The 8,131-nt window shown below is 45.7% G+C and overlaps 1 long non-coding RNA gene and 1 other non-coding gene across 2 annotated transcripts; one reads left to right on the top strand and one right to left on the bottom strand.

Annotated features, from left to right (window-relative positions):
- The first annotated feature begins 794 nt into the window (after nt 1-794).
- On the top strand, nt 795-958 carry LOC136332471 (U1 spliceosomal RNA). Its single transcript, XR_010730728.1, has one exon. It is a non-coding gene; the product is annotated as a U1 spliceosomal RNA (small nuclear RNA).
- Nucleotides 959-6,878: 5,920 nt separating this feature from the next.
- On the bottom strand, nt 6,879-7,801 carry LOC136329221 (uncharacterized). The gene is made up of 3 exons (XR_010730165.1): nt 7,739-7,801; nt 7,323-7,519; nt 6,879-6,969 (listed from the first exon to the last, which is right to left on the bottom strand). It is a non-coding gene; the product is annotated as an uncharacterized lncRNA (long non-coding RNA).
- Between the last annotated feature and the right edge of the window lie 330 nt (nt 7,802-8,131).

Raw genomic sequence — 8,131 nt, 5'->3', positions numbered from 1 at the left:
CTGCTTCTCCACCCCTCCCCCTCTCCTTCCTCTCTGTCTCTCTCTCTTCCCCTCCTGCAGTCAAGGCTCTATTGGAGCAAAGTTGGCCCGGGCGCTGAGGATGGCTCTGTGGCTTCTGCCTCAGGTGCTAGAATGGCTCTGGTTGCAACAGAGTGGCACCCCAGATGGGCAGAGCATCGCCCCCTGGTGGGCATGCCGGGTGGATCCTGGTTGGGCACATGTGGGAGTCTGTCTGACTGCCTCCCCATTTCCAACTTCAGAAAAATACAAAAAAAAAAAAAAAAAAAAAAAGAAGTGAAGAGAGAAAAATCAACAAAACTAAAAGCTGGTTCTTTGGAAAGATCAGTAAAATGGATAAGCTTCTAGCCAGGCTAACTAAGGAAGAAGAAAAGAAAAAGGACACAAATTACTGATATCAGAAATGAAAGAGAGGACACCACTACAGATTCCATGATAAAGAAATAATATGAACAACTCTGTGTTGTCAAATTTAATAACCTAGATGAAATTCCATTACAGACACAAGCTGCCACAACCCACATAAGAAGAACTAGACATAGATATGAATAGGCTCATATCTATTGAGGAAATTGAATTAATCATTAATAACCTCTCAAAATAGACAACACCAGACCCAGGTGGTTTCACTGGTGAATTCTACCAAGGGAAAAAGGTCAAACCAATTTTCTGCAATTTCTTTCAGAAAATAGAAACAGAAGGAATCGTTCCTAAATCATTCTACGAGGTCAGCATTACCCTATTACCAACACCAGACAAAGACATCGCAAAACTACAGACTAATCTGGCAGGGGAGATACCATGATCACGAAGGTGGTTTTCCCAGGGCGAGGCTTATCCATTGCACTCCGGATGTGCTGACACCTGCGATTTCCCCAAATGTGGGAAACTCGACTGCATAATTTGTGGTAGTGGGGGACTGCGTTCGCGCTCTCCCCTAGAAAAAAAAAACAACAAAAAACAAACAAACACACACACAAAAAAAAAAACAAAAGAAAGAACTACAGACTTTTTTTTTTTTTTGTATTTTTCTGAAGCTGGAAACGGGGAGAGACAGTCAGACAGACTCCCGCATGCGCCCGACGGGGATCCACCCGGCACGCCCACCAGGGGCGACTCTCTGCCCACCAGGGGGCGATGCTCTGCCCCTCCGGGGCATGGCTCTGTTGCATCCAGAGCCACTCTAGCGCCTGGGGCAGAGGCCAAGGAGCCACCCCCAGCACCCGGGCCATCTTTGCTCCAATGGAGCCTCGGTTGCGGCTGCGGGAGGGGGAGAGAGAGACAGAGAGGAAGGAGAGGGGGAGGGGTGGAGAAGCAGATGGGTGCTTCTCCTGTGTGCCCTGGCCAGGAATCGAACCCGGGACTACAGGCTATTTATCTCTCATGAAATAGGTGTAAAAATCCTCAACAAAGTATTAGAAAATTGAATCTAACAATATATGAAAAAAATTCTACACCATAACTACAAGTGGAATTTTTCCAAGACTTGCTGAACCTTTGAAAGTCATCTGATGTAATACATCATATCAAGAGCTTGAACAACAAAAACCACACGATCATATCAACCGAGGCAGAAAATGCATTTGACAAAACCCATCAGTCATGGTGAACACTCCTGGCACACTAGGAATGCAAGGGAACTTGCTCGACTTGATACAGGATGTCTACAAAAAACCTACAGTTAACATCATACTTAATGGTGAGAAACTTGAAGATTTCCTGCTAAGAGTGGGAACAGGCAAAAATGTCCTTTCTCACTACTAATTTTCTTTTCTTTTTCTTTTTAGAGAGAGACAGACAGATAGACAAGGTCAGACAGACAGGAAGGGAGAGAGATGAGAAGCATCAGCTCGTCATTGCGGCACCTTAGTTATTCATTGATTGCTTTTTCATATGTGCCTTGACTGAGGGACTTCAGCTGAGCTAGTGACCCTTTGCTCAAGCCAGCAACCATGGGGTCATGTCTATGATCCCACACTCAAGCTGGTGAGCCCATGCTCAAGCCAGTGACCTCAGGGTTTCCAACCTGAGTTCTCAGTGTACCAGGCCGGCTCTATCCACTGCACCACTGCCTGGTCAGGCTCACTACTGATTTTCAACATTGTATTAGACGTGCTAACAAGTGCAGTAAGATATGAAAAAAAAGGCATACAGACTGGGAAGGAAGAAATAGAATTAATATAATTGTCTTTGTTCATAGGTGACATGATTGTCTATGTAACAAACACAAAACAGTTGACAAACAAAGAAAAACAAACAAAAACACTGAGAAGCAATTATAGCCAGGTTTCAGGACGCAAGATTAATATACAAAAGTCAATTGCTTTCCTATATACCAACAATGAACAAGTGGAATTTTAAATTCAAAACATATTACCATTTATATTATCACCCTCCCCCCTACCGATGAGATTTTAGGTGTAAAATTTAACAAAAATATGTACAAGATCCACACGAGGAAAACCTCAAAACTCTGAAGAGAGATATAAAAGAAGAACTAAATAAATAGAGAGATATTCCACATTCATGGAAAAGTAAAAAGACTCAATATATTTGAGGTGGCAGTTCTTCCCAACTTCATATATAGTTTCAAAGCAATCTCAGTCAAAATACCAGCAAGTTATTTTGTGAATGCTGGCAAATTGATTCTCTAAAGTTTATATGGAGAGGAAAAGGATCCAGAATCGCCAACTCTATTAATGGAGAAGAATAATGTCAGAGAACTGATACTACCCATCTTTAAGACTTGCAACAGGGCTACTATAATTGATACAGTGTGGTATTGGTAAAAGGAGAGAAAAATAGATCAATGGTTGAGAACAGAGAGCCTAGAAGTAGACCCAGACAAATGTAATCAACTGATCTTTGACAAAAGAGCAAAAGGAACACAATAGAGAAAAAAAAATCTTTCCAACAAATGGTGCCGGAAGAGCTGGACATGTACATGTGAAAAAATAAAAACAGGGAATCTATAGATAGACCTTACACCCTTCATCAAAATTAACTCAAAATGGATCAAAGACCTAAATATAAAATGCAAAACTATAAACCTCCTAGAAGAAAATCCAGGTGACCTGGGGTACAGTGAAGACTTTTTAGATCCAATATCAAAGGAAGGATTCATGAAAGAAATAAGCGATAAGCTGGACTTCATTAAAAGTAGAAATTTTGTCTGACCAGGCGGTAGCGCAGTGGATAGAGCGTCGGACTGGGATGCGGAGGACCCAGGTTCGAGACCCCGAGGTCGCCAGCTTAAGTGCGGGCTCATCTGGTTTGAGCAAAGAGCTCACCAGCTTGGACCCAAGGTCACTGGCTCAAGCAGGTGGTTACTTGGTCTGCTGAAGGCTCCTGGGCAAGGCACATATGAGGAAGCAATCAATGAACAACTACGGTGTCGCAACGAAAAACTGATGATTGATGCTTCTCATCTCTCTCCATTCCTGTCTGTCCCTATCTATCCCTCTCTCTGATTCTCTCTCTGTCTCTGTAAAAAAATGAAAATAAATAAAAGTAGAAATTTTTCCCTGGCCAGTTGGCTCAGTGGTAGAGCATCAGCCCAACGTGTGGAAGTCCTGGGTTCAATTCCTGGTCAGGGCACATAGGAGAAGTGACCATGTGCTTCACCACACCACCGTCTCCCCCTTTTCTCTCTCTCTTCTTCTCCCACAGCCACGGCTCAATTGGTTGGACTGCATTGGCCCCGGGCACCGAGGATGGTTCTGTGGAACCTCAGCTTCAGGCATTTAAAACAGATCGGTTGCAAGCATGGCCCCAGATGGGCAGAGCATCAGCCCCAGATGGGGGTTGCCATGTGGATCTCAGTTGGGGCACATACAGAAGTCTATCTCCCCTCCTCTCACTTGGAAAAGAAGAAAAAAAAAAGTAGAAATTTCTGCTCTGTGAAAGACAGTGTTAAAATAATAAGACAAGCCACAGACTGGGAGAAAATATTTGCAAAAGACATATCTGATAAAGGACTATTATCCAAAATATACAAAGAAATCTTAAAACTCAGCAATAAAAAAAGAGAACAATCTGATTTAAAAATTGGCAAAAGACCTGAACAGACACCTTACCAAAGAAGATAGAGGACAAATAAGCATGTGAATAGATGTTCAGCATATGCCATTAGGGAGTTGCAAATTAAAACAACACTGAGATATCACTACACACCTGTTAGAATGGCCCAAATCCAAAACACTGATAGCAACAAATGCTGGTGAGGATGTAGAGCAACAGGGGTTCCTATCCATCTCTGGTGGGAATACAACATGGTACAACCGGCCCTGGGCGGTCAGCTCAGTTGGTTAAGAGGGTCATCCCAAAAATGACAAAGTTGCAGGTTCAATCCCCGGTCAGGGCACGTATGCAAAGCAACCAATGAATATATGACTGAGTGGAACAACAGATGAGTGCTTCCCTTCCCCCTCCCCTCTTTCTCCCTTCCTCTCTCCATCTCTCCTCCACCAGCTGGAACAATCTGAAGGTTTCTCAATAAGGCTGCTGGAGGAATATTATAAAAGGACAGGGTGCCTTCCTAGTTCTGGTGCGCACCTCTGGCTGGACTCCCGCAGTTCGTGGTTTCTCTAGAACCGGCTCCTACAGTATGAAATTTCCCTGGCCCCTGGGTCCTGCAGTGAGCGGCTTCCCAGTCCCCGGCTCTGGCAGTACACTAGGGCGCACACCCAGGGGCCAGCAGCTTCCCTGGGTACCCTGCAGGCAGTTTGCAGCAGGATGCCACCAACAAGGCACTTTCTCAGGAAGGGCTCCCTTGGCAACCCTTCCAGTTAGCTTTGGCCATCCCGTCTATAACAAGGTCTTGCCCTCGGAGAAGTGGCTGTTTATTGTTATCTTCAACACCTGGTTTCTGTATCCTGGCTGGACCCTGACTAATACGGCATCTAAACTACTGGCAACTTTCTGCTGATATGACCCAGTCAGCACAGTGACATCAATGTAGTGGTGGTCATCAACATGTGATGTCTGGTGGAATGTCACGGCCATGACCTCTAGACACTACACACTTCCGCCAACTTTATATGTATAGTTAGCACACTATATACTTCCTGCATGACTGACAGAGCCCCGAGCTGAGACTAGAAAGGTGTCCTGTTAGCCCTGCCAAATAAAGGCAAATGGCTCTGGCTTTCCTTACGTGTTGGTGTGGAGGAAAACACGTCAGCCAGGCCAGTGGCTGCATCCCAAGGGCCACGGGCTGTGTTTATGTGCGTCAGCTGGGACAGCAGCTGCCACAGAGTCACCACATACGTATAGGATAATTCACAGTCATTCTGCAGGCTCGATGACTTCTGCGCATTCCAAGATGGTGAGTGAAGTTGGGGCGTGAGAGGTGTTCCCTGTAGGTCTTTCCTGGTGGCGTCAGTCTCTGCAGTCCCCTGGCGAGTGCAGTCCTCGCTTCTGGTTCCCTCTTTTGGTAGGGAGGGGAATTAAGATGTGCAAACTGCCAGTTATAAAAACAGTCACCGGGATGTAAAGTGTAGCACAGGGCCTTCCATTTCGTCCGTCCTACCCCATGACCTTCATCTCTTTGATCAGAGAGCCAGTGTGGGAACTGTGCCAGTTTCCGAGGAGGTCTCTTCCAATCGTACATTCAAGAACTAAGGATACAACCAGTCTCCAAGTCTGGCCCGCTGTGAGCCGGACTTGAGCTCACTAACTGCATCTGTCAGCTGACCATGGTAAGCCCTCGCTGTGACTAGGGGACGCCACTGTAGTGTTGTTTGTTCCAGGGTCAGTGCCAACTCAGAACCGGTGTCTACACACCTGTCAGATGGCTATCATTGATAAATCAACAAACAACAAGTATTGGCAAAGATGTGGAGAAAAGGGAACCCCCACGCACCATTGGTGAGATTGTAAATTGATGCGTCCACTGTGGGAAACAATATGGAGGTTCCTCAAAAAAATTAAAAATAAAAAACTGGCCTGACCAGGCGGTGGCGCCGTGGATAGAGCGTCAGACTGGGATGCAGAGGACCCAGGTTCGAGACCCCGAGGTTGCCTGCTTGAGCACGGGCTCATCTGGTTTGAGCAAAGCTCACCAGCTTGGACCCAAGGTCACTGGCTCAAGCAAGGGGTTACTCGGTCTGCTGAAGGCCCACGGTCAAGGCACATATGAGAAAGATGAGAAAGCAATCAATGAACAACTAAAGTGCCACAACGAGAAACTGATGATTGATGCCTCTCATCTCCGTTCCTGTCTGTCCCTGTCTATCCCTCTCTCTGACTCTCTCTCTGTCTCTGTTAAAAAAAAACAACAAAAACAAACAAACAAAAAAAAACTGTCTGCCTGACCAGGCGGTGGCGCAGTGGATACAGCATCGGACTGGGATGCGGAGGACCCAGGTTCGAGACCCTGAGGTTGCCAGGTTGAGCCCAAGGTCACTGGCTCGAGCAAAGGGTTACTCAGTCTGCTGAAGGCCCATGGTCAAGGCACATATGAGAAAGCAATCAATGAACAACTAAGGTGTCGCAACGAAAAACTGATGATTGATGCTTCTCATCTCTCTCCGTTCCTGTCTGTCTGTCCCTGTTTATCCCTCTCTCTGGCTCTCTGTCCCTATAAAAAACAACAACCAAAAAAACCCCCCAAAAAACATAAAAAACTGTCTTATGACCCAGCAGTCCTACTTTTGGGTCTTTATCTGAAAAAATTGAAAATGCTAATTCAAAAATATACATGCACCTCTATGTCCACTGCAGCATTATTTATAACTGGAAAGATGTGGAAGCAATATAAGTGTTCATTGATAAATGAATGGATAAAAAAGATGTGAGAATATTATAATATATGGAATATTACTCAGCCATAAAAAAGAATAAAATCTTACCATTTGTGACAACGTGGATGGACTTACAAGGCATTATGCTCACTGAAATAAGTCAGACAGAGAAAGACAAATATCACATGATTTCACTTATATGTGGAATCTAAAAGACAAAATAAATAAACAAAACAAACGAACTCATAGACACAGAGGACACTTTGGTGGTTGCCCAATGGGAGGAGCTTTGGGGGGATGGGTGAAAATGGGGGAAGGAATTAAGATATGCAAATTGCCCGTTATAAAAACAGTCACAGGGACGTAAGGTAAAGCACAGGGAATGTAGTCAATAATCTAACAACTATGTGTGATGTCCCATGGGTGCGAAACTTATCATAACTTCGTAAGTTATATAAATGTGTAATCACTATGCTGTACATCTGTAACAGATATAACATTGTAGGTCAGCTGTAATTAAGACATTTTTAAAAATGCAACAATCAATTACAAAGAACAAACCTTCAGCAGGAAAGCCGGTGTCCAGGGAGTCCCAGAGAGTGTGTGTGCTTTCTTCTGTCCTGGGCACGGTCACTCTGGTGAGCGGCTGCTGGCCCCTTCAGGGTGGTCTCGGAGGGGGATCTGCGGTAAGAACTTGAGGAAAAACGTAGACTTCTTCCTCAAGGGCACCTGGCTTCTTCCCTCAGAGGACTCCGGATCTGTGAGGGATTTAGATCCGGAAACAAGGTGAGAAGCCATGGCTCTCCTGGCGCGTGGCTGCCAGGCCACACGAGGAAGCCCCAGCGTCAGTCAGGAGGCAGAGGGAGATGGTTTCTACGAAAGGGACAGACGAGGCCAGTTAGACAGGCTTCAGAGTGGCTAGTTTGAGTAGCTTCGGTGTCGCAGGGGCGTAGGTGCTGTCCCTAATCATCTGGTACCTGGCCCTGGGTGAGCAAGGCCGGGGGATAGTGACCCGGAGCGAGCGTGACGGATGGATCGAGGAAGTGTTTGGAAGTGTGGGTTCTGGGTTAGCTGGTTTGCATTTAGAAAGGACACTTACGGGAACCTTGTTTACCGTCTCCACGAGGTATTGGCCAACACTAGCAGGGACAGTCCCTTCTGGGTCAGTAGGGCCACAGATGTTAAAGCACCAAAAACAAAGAATAAAAACCACAGTTAATACAAGGAGAATTTATGAAGCTGATCCCTTAACCTGAGAAGGTCAGGCCAGGGCACGGAGACAGCAGTGGGAATGCCTCCCACCTGGGGTCTGTTCCCTCTCACTCCGGCTGAACTCTGCACACCGGCCACTCTCTTATCTCTGATTTTAT

The sequence above is a fragment of the Saccopteryx bilineata genome, chromosome 3 (genome assembly GCF_036850765.1).
Source record: "Saccopteryx bilineata isolate mSacBil1 chromosome 3, mSacBil1_pri_phased_curated, whole genome shotgun sequence".
Classification (NCBI taxonomy): Eukaryota; Metazoa; Chordata; class Mammalia; order Chiroptera; family Emballonuridae; genus Saccopteryx; species Saccopteryx bilineata.
The sequence above is the reverse complement of the archived record's forward strand: the minus strand, read 5'-3'. Positions and strand labels throughout refer to the sequence as shown.